Source organism: Xenopus laevis, chromosome 7L (genome assembly GCF_017654675.1).
Source record: "Xenopus laevis strain J_2021 chromosome 7L, Xenopus_laevis_v10.1, whole genome shotgun sequence".
In the NCBI taxonomy this organism is placed as follows: Eukaryota; Metazoa; Chordata; class Amphibia; order Anura; family Pipidae; genus Xenopus; species Xenopus laevis.
In genome coordinates, this window is record NC_054383.1 from 111,944,324 (window position 1) to 111,958,746 (window position 14,423).

The window sequence follows — 14,423 nt, forward strand, 5'->3', positions numbered from 1 at the left end:
ATAAATCCCGCCCAAGTACACGCGTTAACACTGGCAGTAGGGGTGTGACGTCAGCAGCAGAGCCAGTTTGCACCTATGTAAGTACAGGAGTCCCTTGCCTTTTGGCATTAGGTGCAACGCAGCAGCAGTTCCTCCCCAGTCTGGCTGGTTCTGTGAGTCCCGCCCCTTTCCAGTCTGTGTCAGCCTTTCCCCTCCCCCTTGCGCGTCCCCTCCCCTTGTGTCTCGCTCCCCTCCCCCCTGTTCGCTCAGTCCTTCCTGTCTCCCCCCATCTGGCCGTACTTTCTACTGGTGACAAGTCTCCTGCCCCGCTCACGTACCCACATCATCCCCCGGCCCGAGCCCCCCAATGTGCAATCAGCTGGTGTGAGCCGCCGGGAGCCCCGCGCACGGGCAGGAGGTAAGAGCTGGGAAGCGACGCTGTGCCCACCGGGACTCCCCCCTCCCTCACTGCTACATGGACTGGTCCCTCTTAGTCCTGACCACTGAACTGTGGCTGCAGCAATGGCTGCCCTCTGTATTTACTCACACTTGTACTTCTTATGCGTCTTCTACTGGTTACTCGCTGTTTTGTCTCATCCTGGGAGGGGAACGTGTGTGTTGGTATCAGGGTGCTGCTGGGGGTGATCTCATGAGTGGGGAGAAGTGTGGGTGTTGCAGTGAGGGTGCTGGTGTCTGTCATGTGTTTGTATCGTAGTGATCTTATGCTGGGAAAAGTTTTGTGTTGGTATCAGGGTGATAAGAGCGTGATCGAATGTGGAAGAAGTGTCTGTGTTGGTATCAGGGTGCTCAGTGGGTGAACTAATGGGGTGAGAGGTGTTTTAGTTGGTGTCAGGGCAGTAGGTGGGTGAACTAATGGGGTGAGAAGTGCTCAGTGGGGAACTAATGGGATGAGAGGTGTCTGTGTTAGTATTGGGGTGCTCAGTGGGGAACTAATGGGATGAGAGGTGTCTGTGTTAGTACTGGGGTGCTCAGTGGGGAACTAATGGGATGAGAGGTGCCTGTGTTAGTATTGGGGTGCTCAGTGGGGAACTAATGGGGTGAGAGGTGCCTGTGTTAGTATTGGGGTGCTCAGTGGGGAACTAATGGGGTGAGAGGTGTCTGTGTTGGTATCAGGGTGCTCGGTGGGCGATCTAATGGGACAGAAGTGTTTGTGTTGGAATCAGGGTGATGAAGATTCTGTGTTGGTTTCATTGGGATCTTGTGCTGGGAAAAGTGTTTGCGTTGGTACCAGGGTGCTAGGTGGGTGATCTTGTCTGGGATGCGTTCGTATCAGGGTGCTCAGTGGATGAACTAACAGGCTATTGTATAGCGATCTTCGGGGCTAAGTGTGTTGGTATCAGGGTTCTTGATGGGACATAGAATAGGGGGAGATGAGTTTGGTATCTGGTAGGGTTCTAGTTATATGCAAAGACTACTAACCTTCACCTGTCCCTAACCTTTTTCACACCCTATTTTTGTACTCCCGAGAAGCCGGCCTGCAAACCCTTGAGCTGTTGATCTACTGTTCCCAACATTCTTGAGGATGAGGAGAGTTCTAGTGAAGTTTCACTTTTAGAGGTTGATGGGAGTTGCAGTCCCAACAACTCATGTTGTTCACTACAGCTTAATAGAATACTCTTTGCTTCTGCCACTTTTCATCTGCTGCCAGTAAACAGCAGTTCTGCGTTAGTTTCTCTGTCACTTCCTCTGAACCGAGCTCTCTGCCTTCTACGATACATCTATGTAACCCTCCCCACCTTCCTACATGATATCAGCACCTCTCCGTTTATTCACCCTATATACTGTCGTCAGTCTGTCATGTTCCCATATGGTGCTCCCATAGTACAGTCTCTCAGCAACGCCTCAGTGGGTGCAGGGAGTTGTAAGGACCCCAACTCTCACAGTTAATGGATCACTTATCTCCTCCCTAACAATACCCCATCTACCTTTACCCCATGTACCACTTTGGTGCTGTTCCCATTTGCATACTGTTCTTCCTACTACTTTCTCCTGGTTAGTGCCAGTGTATCTGCCATTGACTTTACCCTCCCTCCTCACCCCCCCCAACCTACTGCTACAGCCCTTTCTGTGACTGTTCCTGACCTGTGTCCCCTTGACCCTGTACATTGTGCAGTCCTCTTCCTGTTCTGTCTGCCACAGCCCTTGCACTAAGTGGAGCTGCCCAGCTGCTTTTCATTGTCCTCTACAGTTTGGGGAATTTGTTAACTCTTTCTTTTGTGACTCGAATATTATCAGAAACAGCTGATTTATATTAATTGAGTTTAATATTGATAAGAATAAAAAAAAAACATTATAGTTCATATTTCTTTGTTTTTAATGCCTTGTTTGGCCACTGGTGGGTGCTCTTTTGTTGAAGTCTGGCTTGCTCTGCCGAAGACCTGAATGACACCTCCTAATACAAGAGAAATGAGTAAAGAGTCAGAAAATTCTATGAGAATATGAAAGGAGTATAGGTCCTTGTTGTGAAAAGGGTTTATTTAACCTTTAAGGAGGGAAGAGCAAAAGTACAGGCTAATTTGGTTAAACTATTCCTTAAGGACCAACAGCTCAAATTGCTCTTCTGGAAAAATCTTAATTAAGGGTTCAGGGCTATTCGATCGTTTTCCAGTGGAACATTCTGCTCTCCTTTCCCAAATGTCACCCCACTTATATCCAGCATAAAGATTTCCCCCCACCCCTAATTTATTTGGAAACTTAATGGCAATTACATTTTAATCTGTTTTCTACTAAGCTGTGTCATGCCCAACTAAGCTGATTGGCAGCCTTGTTATACTACAAATCCCAGCATCCCATGTGCTCCCTAGATTGTCAAGGGTTGTTGGTAGTGGTAGAGCTAGAACATCTGGAGATACCGTTGTCCATGGTCGTGTATCAGGCATTTACTTATTAAGCTCTTGTACATAGTTGTCAACAGATACATGGTTGCCAATTGGTTATACATTGCAACTAATGTAACAATTTTTTGGATATGAAGTGTAATCAGATTAGTGTGTGTGATAGTGTGAGTCTGTGTTAGGGATAGAGGTTGTATTTTGGATAGTATGTATAGTGGGTCAAAAGTTGGGCCTCCAGCAGCTGTGGGATAGCATGTGTATTAAATCAAGGAGGTGTCACGGTAAGGGGCAGTAGCTGAGAGATAGTGGTGTCAGAGATACAGCTATATGAATTACAGGCTGTCAGGGAATGCTGGGAGATATATAGTAATAACAGATGGAGACCTGCAGATTATTGAAATAATGTCTATCCCAACCAGATTTGGTGCACAGTGGCCTGGAATGGGCTCTATGGTGGCCTGGAATGGGCTCTATGGTGGCCTGGAATGGGCTCTATGGTGGCCTGGAATGGGCTCTATGGTGGCCTGGAATGGGCTCTATGGTGGCCTGGAATGGGCTCTATGGTGGCCTGGAATGGGCTCTTTGCTGGCCTGGGATGGGCTCTATGGTGTCTTGGAATGAGCTCTATGCTGGCCTGGAATGGGCTCTATGCTGGCCTGGAATGGGCTCAATGGTGCCCTGAAGGATATTAGGGCTACCTGATCAGTACAGATGATAAATGGTGCCAACGTTGCTAGTAGACAGAAAGAGAACAGAAATGGGAAGTTCTGCCATTTTTTATTGACTTACCTTTGACTTAACACAATTCTAATATGACTCCTCCGCTTGTAAGTTTCTCCCCTAATGTATATATGGTATAATCACAATTGGAATGTACTCTGGAACACGGAACAGTGCCAGTGGGCAGCAGTGCATTGAGCTAACACTGGGCAAATCTCTTAAGTTTTTTGTGGATCATTGGGCTGAACCCCTGCTGTAAATGTGAGGATACCAGCAAAGCCATTCTGTGCTCCTGGCACATTCTCAGGCCAGGATTCCGCAGGTTCACTTCATTCACATTCCATTGCACTGTGGGAGCAGAAGTGATGCCTTTTCTTCCGCTTGGCCAGATACTCCTGCCTCAGGGCACATTGCTGGCTGGCCAGTTGCAGCATGGGAAACATGTACATTGCCTTGAGTCAAACAATACCTAAAGGCACTGGTTATTGTGACTGTGTTTTCCCAGTGGATTTCCAGACATTCTTTCAGTTACAAGCAATCCCTCTTGTTGCCAGAGATTGATGGGAGTTGCAATTCAGCAACAGCTGTAGAGAGCCAAAGTCTGGATTTCCATAGGTCACTCACTGCATAATGATAGAAAATATTCTAAGCAACAACCCAATATATAGTATTCATTACACATGTTAAGCATTCGAAACTTACGTCTAAATTAATCGTTATTGACATTATTTCCTGTTTATCCCTTTCTTTTCTTTGGCTTTGCCACAAGCCAGTTCTGTCTATTAGCGGGGTTTGGCTACCTTATTTCAGGAGTCCGAAGCAGCAGTGCAAGACTAAACAGCCGGATAGACACTGTTTTTACATTTCTAAACGCACATGGAAAATGTGTACAGGTATGGGACCTGTTCTCCAGAACGCTCGGGACCTTGGGTTTTCCCGGATAACGGACCTTTCCGTAATTTGGATCTTCATACCTTAAGTCTACTAGAAAATCATGTAAACACTAAATAAACCTAATAACCTAGTTTTGCTTCCAATACGGATTAATTAAATCTTAATTTGGATCAAGTACAAGGAAATCCTTTTTAAAAACTTGGATTATTTGTTTATAATGGAGCCTATGGTAGACAACCTTTCCGTAATTCGGAGCTTTCTGGATTATTGTTTTTTTTGTATAATGGATCCCATACCTGTAATTTATGTATACTAGAAAGTTGCTAAAAATTACATTTTCTTTCATTATGCGAAAACAGGTTTCTGGTCAGTTTTCTTATAATTGTATAATTAATATAGCAAAGTGTATCAGTTACTTTTACTTACAATAACTCAAGAACAATATATATATATATATATATATATATATATATATATATATAGATATATATAGATATATATAGATAGAACAGGGAAAAAGCTTGCACTCACAGGTCTTAGCGCTGAAAATATAGGTGTTTACTAGCAAAAATTGACTATTGATAGTAAATTTTTGCTAATAAACACCTATATTTTCATCGCTAAGACCTGCGAGTGCAAGTTTTTTTCCCTGTTCTCTCTCTCAACAAACAGGGGAAAGTTGTGCTCACCACTAGTTTTTAAAATCATTAGGCGGGGGTGCAATGAGGGTGTGACCACAAAAAACATATAGACAAATACAAGATTCCTCTGCACTCAACCCATTATCAATATATTTAAGACAGCGACATTTTGTGCATACTGCTACTGAAAAATGCCTTACCCTTTAAACAAAACAGGGATTGTTTGTCCATATATTGCAATATATTTAAGCTGGCCAACTACGTCACAGTCATCCCATATCTGGCCAGTCCTATGCTCAATTTTCATCTGATTCATTAAGAATTCTATGGTTTAATTATACATTTTATAAAAGGGACGAATACGTTTTACCTGCAACTTACTAGCTGCTTTCAAAGTAAAACTCCCAAACTTGGCTGCCCTTTTATTAGAATATTGCAATATATGGACAAACAATCCCTGTTTTGTTTAAAGGGTAAGGCATTTTTCAGTAGCAGTATCCACAAAATGTCGCTGTCTTAAATATATTGATAATGGGTTGAGTGCAGAGGAATCTTGTATTTGTCTATATGTATTTGTGGTCACACCCTCATTGCACCCCCGCCTAATGATTTTAAAAACTAGTGGTGAGCACAACTTTCCCCTGTTTGTTATAGTTCTACAAGAGCAGTGACCAGCTCCATGTTGTAGCTCCCACCTCCTCCAACTATAGTCAGGTGATCCCACTGGTGTCTAATAAAAGGGCAGCCAAGTTTGGGAGTTTTACTTTGAAAGCAGCTAGTAAGTTGCAGGTAAAACGTATTCGTCCCTTTTATAAAATCTATAATTAAACCATAGAATTCTTAATGAATCAGATGAAAATTGAGCATAGGACTGGCCAGATATGGGATGACTTTGACGTAGTTGGCCAGTTTAAATATATTGCAATATATGGACAAACAATCCCTGTTTTGTTTAAAGGGTAAGGCATTTTTCAGTAGCAGTATGCACAAAATGTCGCTGTCTTAAATATATTGATAATGGGTTGAGTGCAGAGGAATCTTGTATTTGTCTATACACACACACACACACACACACACACACACACACACACACACACACACCACACACACACACACACACACCACACACACACACACACACACACACACACACACACACACACACACACACACACACACACACACACACACACACACACACACACACACACACACACACACACACACACACACACACACACACACACACACACACACACACACACACACACACACACACACACACACTTTGTAGTCAGAGCTTTTTGTGCCGGACCACACACACACTTTGTAGTCAGAGCTTTTTGTGCCGGACCAGGTCTGTGTGTTGCACGGTTGAGTTGACTTTTGTTACTGAGTGCAAACAATTCATACTTACCCTTTCTGCAGGGAGTATATATATATTTACTTCTGTTGTGGTGTCGAGATAATGACATGTAAGAGCAATAGGGAGGCCTCATTCAGAGCTTCAAACTGACAAGAGACTCACCCTTCGTGCTATGTCATTTGCCCCCGCAGGTTTAAGCCTGGATTATCAGCGTTGCTGTAAAACAGCTGTTGCGGCAGCCGCATGGGGGCAACTGACAGTGCAGCTGTACCAGGCCTGTCATTCTGGCAGACTTGGATCATCATTAAGCCACAAAAGGGGTCATAAGCACCCTTTGTTCAATGGGCCCTGGAGACCCAAACTGATCTCTGGCGGCACCTTCTTAATTCATTTTGTGCAGAATAGTGACCATTGCTTTGTGCCGCTTTGTTTTTGGTTTGTTGACTGTTCAAGGATCGTCTTTTAATGGTGATAACTGGATGTACCGAGACAAAGAAAGAATTGCGGTTGTAGGGCAAGATGGCTGCTGTCAGTATTGTAGTTTAAAGGAACAGTAACATCAACAAATTAAAGCGTTTTAAAGTAATAAAAATATAATGCACTGGTGCCCGGCACTGGTAAAACAGAAACACTACTATTGTTTATATAAATAAGCTGCTGTGTAGCAATGGGAGCAGCCATTCAAAAGAGAAAAGGCTCAAGTTACCCAGCAGATAAGCTCTGTAGAACATAATGGTGTTATCTGTTATCCACTATTTCACCTGTGCCATTTTTCAATTTCCGCCATTGCTACACAGCAGCTTGTTTATATGAACTATAGTAGTGTTTTCTGAAGCAAACACATCAGTTTTATCAGTGCAGGAGAACAATACATAATATTTTCATTCAGAGCCGGGCCAACCCGGCCAGGCGCCCTAGGCAACCTGGCGGGCCACGGCGCCGGCTCTGTGCGCGCTTGACTGCGCATGCGCGAAATTTCGCGCCAGCGCGCATGCGCGATATTGCGCCGCGCATGCACAGAATAGCATTTATGCGCAAGCCATCAGTGGCAGTCGGGGAGAGACGGGACCGGACACGGGGTAGGCGACAGAGCAGGTACGTGCCTGGCGCCCCCTCAGCTTTGCGCCCTAGGCACGTGCCTACTCTGCTTACCCCTAGTTCCGGCCCTGTTTTCATTACTTTAAAACACTTTCGTTTTTTAGTGTTACTGTTCCACAACAAAAGAATCATGCAATAAAGTCTGTTTTGCTCCGGCTGCTGACACTTTCCCTGTAGAGAAAAAAAAAACAGTATTAAGCAACTGCATCCAGAAGATGATACAGAGCGTGTCCCTGGAGAGCTTACAATCTACACATTGTGCAAGTTCCCCTTTTCCCTTCTATTTGCCCAATGACCTAATGAGAGATAAATATGGAAAGCTGTGCCAAGGCTCCATCACCCGCAGCTGGTACAAATGGAATTGGTCCATATTATCCATGCAGCCCTAAAGAACACAGCAGCACTTATTGGCCTTATTCCTGTTGGGTATGGGGTGCCCTACAGTTTTGCTCTTTTTATACCACTGCTCCTGTGCCCTATTGCTCTCTACATGAAGAGTGTGCTGTGTGCGGAAGGGAGGGCAGGAAGAAAGGAAGTGGTGAAACAAGTGAACAAAGATAAATAATGCACTTTCACTTTCAGCTGTGACCGTCTAGAACTTTCTTTGGAACACTTTCTTATGAATTTTGCCCCGATAGCTCACTGCACCCCTCGGGCTGCACTGCTGAATGTGCCCTGGTTTTGTTTGTTCTTCATGTTTTAGCTCTCTTGTTCCACCCTGTTACAGAAAGCCTGGGGCAGATTTGGCAGCTTGACCAAGCGAAAGTTGAATTTTTAATTGTGTTTATTTCTTACTTTGGTATAGTATTTTGCCACTGAATTTGTTGTCAGGTTGTTATGGTACACATTGACCCTGGCAACCAAGAAAAGGCTTGAATTGTATTACTTTTTTTTGTATTGATTATATTTCTGTTCAGGCCCTCTTTCATTCTGCTCATTGCTGGGGTAATAAAACCCTAACAACAGACAGCTGTTAAAAGCCTGACAGCTGCACAAAAAAAATAGAAATAATTTATAAATTATAAAAAAAAAAGACCAATTACAAATGGAATAAGAATTTTGCTGCCTGCCGCATACTTATTTTGTGTGAGGGTGAATCGGACTTTGGTAGCCACACTGGGCCAGCTAATGTTTCAGGGCACCCAGCTGTTGGTGTGAAGGTGGTTATACTAATAAAAACTGCCAACTCAGCCCCTCCAGTAGGAGCTTACTGGCCTGTCCCATCCGTTGTCAGACAAATATCTGGTTAGAAACCCTGTGTCAATTATCTAAAGGGTCCAAGATTCTTAAAGGGATACTGTCATGGGAAAAAAATAAATTTTTCCCCCAAAATGCATCAGTTAATAATGCTGCTCCAGCAGAATGCTCCACTGAGATCCATTTTTTAAAAGAGCAAACTGTTTTTCTATATTTATTTTTGAAATCTGACATGGGGCTTGGAATATTGTCAGTTTCCCAGCTGTCCCCAGTCATGTGACTTGTGCTCTTATAAACTTCAGTCACTCTTTACTGCTGTACTGCAAGTTGGAGTGATATCACCCACCTCCCCCCCCCCCAGCAGCCTAACAACAGAACAATGGGGATGTAACCAGATATAGCTCCCTAACACAAGATAACAGCTGCCTGTTAGATCTAAGAACAGCACTCAATAGTAAAATCCAGGTCCCACTGCAACAGATTCAGTTACATTGAGTAGGAGAAACAACAGCCTGCCAGAGAGCAACTCCATCCTAAAGTGCTGGCTCTTTCTGACAGCACATAACCAGGCAAAATGACATGGGATAGCTGCCTACACACCAATGCACCAAATTCACTATTTTGGATTTGGCCGAACCCCAAAATCCTTTGCGAAAGATTTGGCCAAATACTGTACCAAATCAAAATCCTAATTTGCATATGCAAAAGGGAAAATATTCTTACTTTCTTGTTTTGTGACAAAAAGTCACACGATTTCCCTCCCCACCCCGGGATTCGGATTGGATTCGGTTCAGCTGGGCAGAAGTGTTAACAGTGTAATTTAGAAATAAAAACTTCATCATACAAAATCATGACAGAATCCCTTTTAAGACCCAATACTCTGATCTGATGGCAGCGCTGTTGGTTTTGGTAGACAGTAAGAAGACGTAGCCACACTACCAGGAAATACACTCCCCTGTGAGAGCACAAACCACAACTCTTTGCTTTTCTTTCCTAAGCGCTCTCCTGCTGAGGGGCACAAATGACACTGTGGCTCTAAAGGGGCATTTGTCTGTGCACCTAACTAGCCACTCAGGATGGGTGTATCTGGGCCGCGCTGATGGCAACTGTTTGTGAATGAATCAGACCGGATGCTGTTGCTCAGGCACTGGTACCCATTCAGAGGGCAGGCTTGTGCCTGTAAGTGCAATGAGGCACCCTGGACTGTGTCCCAATGATGTGATCACTGCTTTGCTGTCCAACACTAGAGCACTGTGGTGCCAGCGGCAAGAGAATGGCTGGTTTGTGAGCTGGCTGCTTGTCAGCGGTGATGCAAGCCTGGGTGTTCCTCTTTTCCACAAACCTTTGGCTGGATTGGCAGTTCGGGTATCTTAAATTACCTTTTTTACCCCCCCCCCCTTTTTCCTTCAGAGACACTGAGAAGGGTTTGTGCTCTGACAGACTGTGTATTCAGGGCGGGGGTCCGAGCAGGAGGGGTTCGCCACACTAAAATAACATACAACGGTGCCGGCATTACTCTTTGGATTAACTGTCCACCCCCCTCTAAGTTTATTCTAAGTCACAGAGGAAAAGTCTGTAACCCCTGCATGGCTGTGTATAAATATGAGTACATGGGACAGTGTGTGTGTGTGTGTGTGTGTGTGTATACACACACACGTGTCTGTGCGTGCGTGCAAAGGTCTCATCTTAAATGCATTTGTAAATAGACTCTTGTATTTGCACTTTCCAGCTTTGTGTGTGTGAAGGAGATGAGAGAGGGGCAGCCCTCCTGTTTATGCAACTGTGTTGTTGCTAGGGACAATAACCTAAGCAACCAAACCTTTGATCTAAGGTCAGAATGAAGGATAAACCACTAACCCAACCACAAGAGAGGCAGAAAGGTGCTGAAAAGAAGAGGCTCATGGGTGTCCCTGGACTCTGGCAAAGGGTGTGTTGTGTTTAATAGTAACATGCACAATACACAGTCGCGCTATCTGCAGGAGATTGCATCTTTGGAATGTGATGTTGCTGTATAAGGAAATGTAAGGAAATGTTGCACTTTCCGTGTGTGTGTGTGTGTGTGTGTGCGCGTGTGCGTTTGAGTACAAATTGCTGGCAGGCAGAGAGGAAGCATGGAGAATGCATTGTCACTTTTGTGTATGTATTCAACAGCCTGTCCCGTGTCTAACTCTGGCATCATTACATGGGTGAATATTGGCAGCTGACTAAGCTTCTCCAGACCAAGTTGGCAGCTTATTTGCAGTGTGGGAGCAATACAACAATCTTGTCTGGCAGGTATAAGAACTGGGTTTGAGGATTGCAGCAGCCTGTTGATGCTGTCCTTCCTCAGTCCCCTGTTATGAGCCATTGGCCCTGATTAAGTCAAGCATGTGGGTGGCCAAATTGAGTCATCAGATCTATTTGTGTATTCCCAGTTTAATATTGTGCCCTCTCTACAGCCTTTTTGTTGCCATCATCATCATCTGTGTTTATAGCGCCAACAAGTTACACAGTGCTTTACATTAGATAACTAACAGGGAGCAAACAGTAAATAAACAAGGGTGTACAGAGTACAGTAGGATTATAGGGCCCGACTCGCAAGAGTTTACAAGCTAAAAGGTTACGGTACAATTGAGACATAGGGATTTTAGAAATAAATTTGTGATTTACAATATGACTGATTAATTAAAATACATTGAATAAGCTTCCCTAAACAGGTGGATCTTTAGGGAGCGTTTGAAAGTTTAGAAAGAAGGAGAGAGTCTTGACAGCTCGAGGCAGAGAATTCCAGAGAAAAGCAGGACCCCGAGAGAAGTCTTGTAGACGAGAATGGGATGAAGTGATCATAGGAGAAGAGAAGGGAAGGTCAGAAGCAGAGCGAAGGAGAGTATTTTGAGACCAGAGATGAAATATAGTAGGAATGCACCGAATCCAGGATTCGGTTCGGGATTCGTCCTTTTTCAGCAGGATTCGGATTCAGCCGAATCCTTCTGCCCGGCCAAACCGAATCCGAACGGAGAGGGAAATCACATGACTTTTTGTCACAAAACAAGGAAGTAAAAAAATATTCCCCTTCCCACCCTAATTTGCATATGCAAATTAGGATTTGGATCGGTATTGGGCCGAATCCTTCGAGAAGGATTCGTGGTTTCGGCCGAATCCAAAATATTGGATTTGGTGCATCCCTAAAATATAGTTAGCAAAATATTGTGAAGGGACATGCATATGAGAGCAGCTGATGTTGAGCGGTGAGATAGATGAATGATTATAGCAGCAGCATTTAGAACAGATTGGAGTTGTGAAAGGTGACTTTTTGGAATACCTACAAAGAGTAGATTGCTGTAGTTAAGACGGAAGATGGTAAAAGACTGCATAAGTGTTTTGGTTGCATCTGAATTGAGATACACCTTATTCTGGCAATGTTTTGCAGCTGAATATGACAAGATTTTGCGTTTTGTGTTTAGATGTGGGTGAAAAAGACAGATGAGAGTCTGAGATAACTCCTATGCAGCATGCCTGTGTGTTGAGTGAAAGGTGATGTTGTTACCTGTGAGTGATATCTGAAGGACTGGGGAGGATCTTGGAGAAAATATGAGTTCTGTTTTACAAAGATTCAGTTTTAGGTGGAGCTGCGACATCCAGGAGGAGACCGCAAAAAGGCATTCTGTAACTTGGGAAAGGACAGAAGGAGAGAGGTCAGGAGTACATAAGTAAAGTTGGGTGTCATCAGCATAAAGGTGATACTTAAAGGGATCCTGTCATCAGAAAACATGTTTTTTTCAAAACGCATCAGTTAATAGTGCTACTCCAGCAGAATTCTGCACTGAAATCCATTTCTCAACAGAGCAAACAGATTTTTTATATTCAATTTTGAAATCTGACATTTCATCTGCACTTTAGGAGAGAAATGCTTTCTGGCAGGCTGCTGTTTTTTCTTCTCAATGTAACTGAAGGAGTCTCTGTGGGACATGGGTTTTTACTATTGAGTGTTGTTCTTAGGCTAAGGCCACACTAGGCGATAGCGCTGCGATTTGACTCGCGGCGACTTTTCGCCACGACTTTTAAGCCGCAATCGCTGGGGAAACTTGCGCTGGCGTCTATGGGGAATCGCGAAAAATCGCCAGCGTAAAAACACACGCGGCGATCTTTTTTCTATTGTCGCTCGAAATCGCCTAGCGAGGCAATTTCGAGCGACTGTAGAGAAAAGATCGCCGTGTGTGTTTTTACGCTGGCGATTTTTCGCGATTCCCCATAGACGCCAGCGCAAAAGTTTCCCCAGCGATTGCGGCTTAAAAGTCGCGGCGAAAAGTCGCCGCGAGTCAAATCGCGGCGCTATCGCCTAGTGTGGCCTTAGCCTTAGATCTACCTGGCAGCTGTGATCTTGTGTTAGGGAGCTGTTATCTTGTGTTAGGGAGCTGTTATCTGGTTACCTTCCCATTGTTCTTTTGTTTGGCTGCTTGGGGGGGGGGGACTTGAAGTACAGCAGTAAAGATTGATTGAAGTTTATCAGAGCACAAGTCACATGACTTGGGGCAGCTGGGAAATTGACAATATGTCTAGCCAGACTACTGAAATCGTTTTCCTAGCGAAGTAGTATAGAGCGAGAACAGTAGAGGAGCCTTGAGGAACTCCAACAGAGAGGGAAGGTCAGACAGATAAGATGTAAACCAAGAGCAGGAGAAGTTTGTGGTCCACTGTGTCAAAGGCTTCAGAGAGATCTAGAAGGATGAGTATGGATTAGTGACCATTAAGCTGGCCATAGACGCAAAGATCTGATCGTACGAATTGAGGGTTCGAACGATTTTCAGACTGTGTGTGTAGAGTCCCGACATTTTTTGTCCGGTGGAGATCGGCCGTTTGGTCGATCGAAAAAGGTTAAAAGATTTCTGTCGGCTGCAGGTAATATCTCTGCATGTATTGCCAATCGTATGATTTTCAGTGGGAGACTGTCACTAGCTTTGGTCGGACATAACTTTCGTATGATTGCTGTCAGGGGCAGAACATCGGCTCATCTGTTCTTTTTTCTACTTTATTTGATCGGAATGGTTAGTGGCAGGTCGTTAGATGGGGAAGTCCGATCGTTCGATGATTTGTACGATCGGATCTTTGCGTCTATGGCCAGCTTTAGACTTTGCGAGGAGAAGATCATTGGTTACGTTAGTGAGTAAAGTTTCAGTTGAGTGTGTGAAGCCAGATTGCAGGAGTTCGAGAAGGGAGTTGTGAGTGAGATTCTGGACCAGGCGTTTGTAAACAAAAACTTGAATGTGGGCTTCTTCAACAAAAATATATCTACTGAGTTAGGAAAAGTTAAAAAAACATTTATTTGGGCAGAAGAGACAAGACAGCCTAACACGTTTCGTGCCTACTGGGGCACTTACTCATGAGCCTATGAGTTGATTCTTATTCTTGCTGGCGGGAAGGCAGTTAAACGAGATTAGTCGCCCTCAGTAGATGAGATTTGTCGATGGGCGACTAATCTCCCGGTCTGCCACCACCCTTAATGTGAGAGATAGGTTGTGCTGCTACTGTTGTTAATTGTTGTGGATCAAATGTGTTGAGATTTCTGTATGTGTGGATGTAAAGAGAGATGGTTGTGATAGCACAGGTAAAGGTGTTATCTGAAAGGAAAGTAGGTGATGGTCGGATAGGGGGAAGGGGGAGTTAGTAAGGTTGGAAATGTGACACGAGTGGCAG

General features: G+C 44.3%; 1 protein-coding gene across 5 annotated transcripts in view; it reads left to right on the forward strand.

The window, feature by feature from the left end:
* The first annotated feature begins 204 nt into the window (after window positions 1-204).
* Window positions 205-14,423, forward strand: part of arhgef1.L (Rho guanine nucleotide exchange factor 1 L homeolog) — a 55,695-nt gene continuing 41,476 nt past the window's right edge. For 3 of the 5 annotated variants that reach the window (XM_041569529.1, XM_041569530.1, XM_041569532.1), the window contains exon 1: window positions 205-397. The gene's annotated coding sequence lies outside the window, so the exon portion shown is untranslated. The remainder of the gene's footprint in view (window positions 398-14,423) is intronic. The other 2 variants (XM_041569531.1, XM_041569533.1) reach the window with 2 other exon arrangements.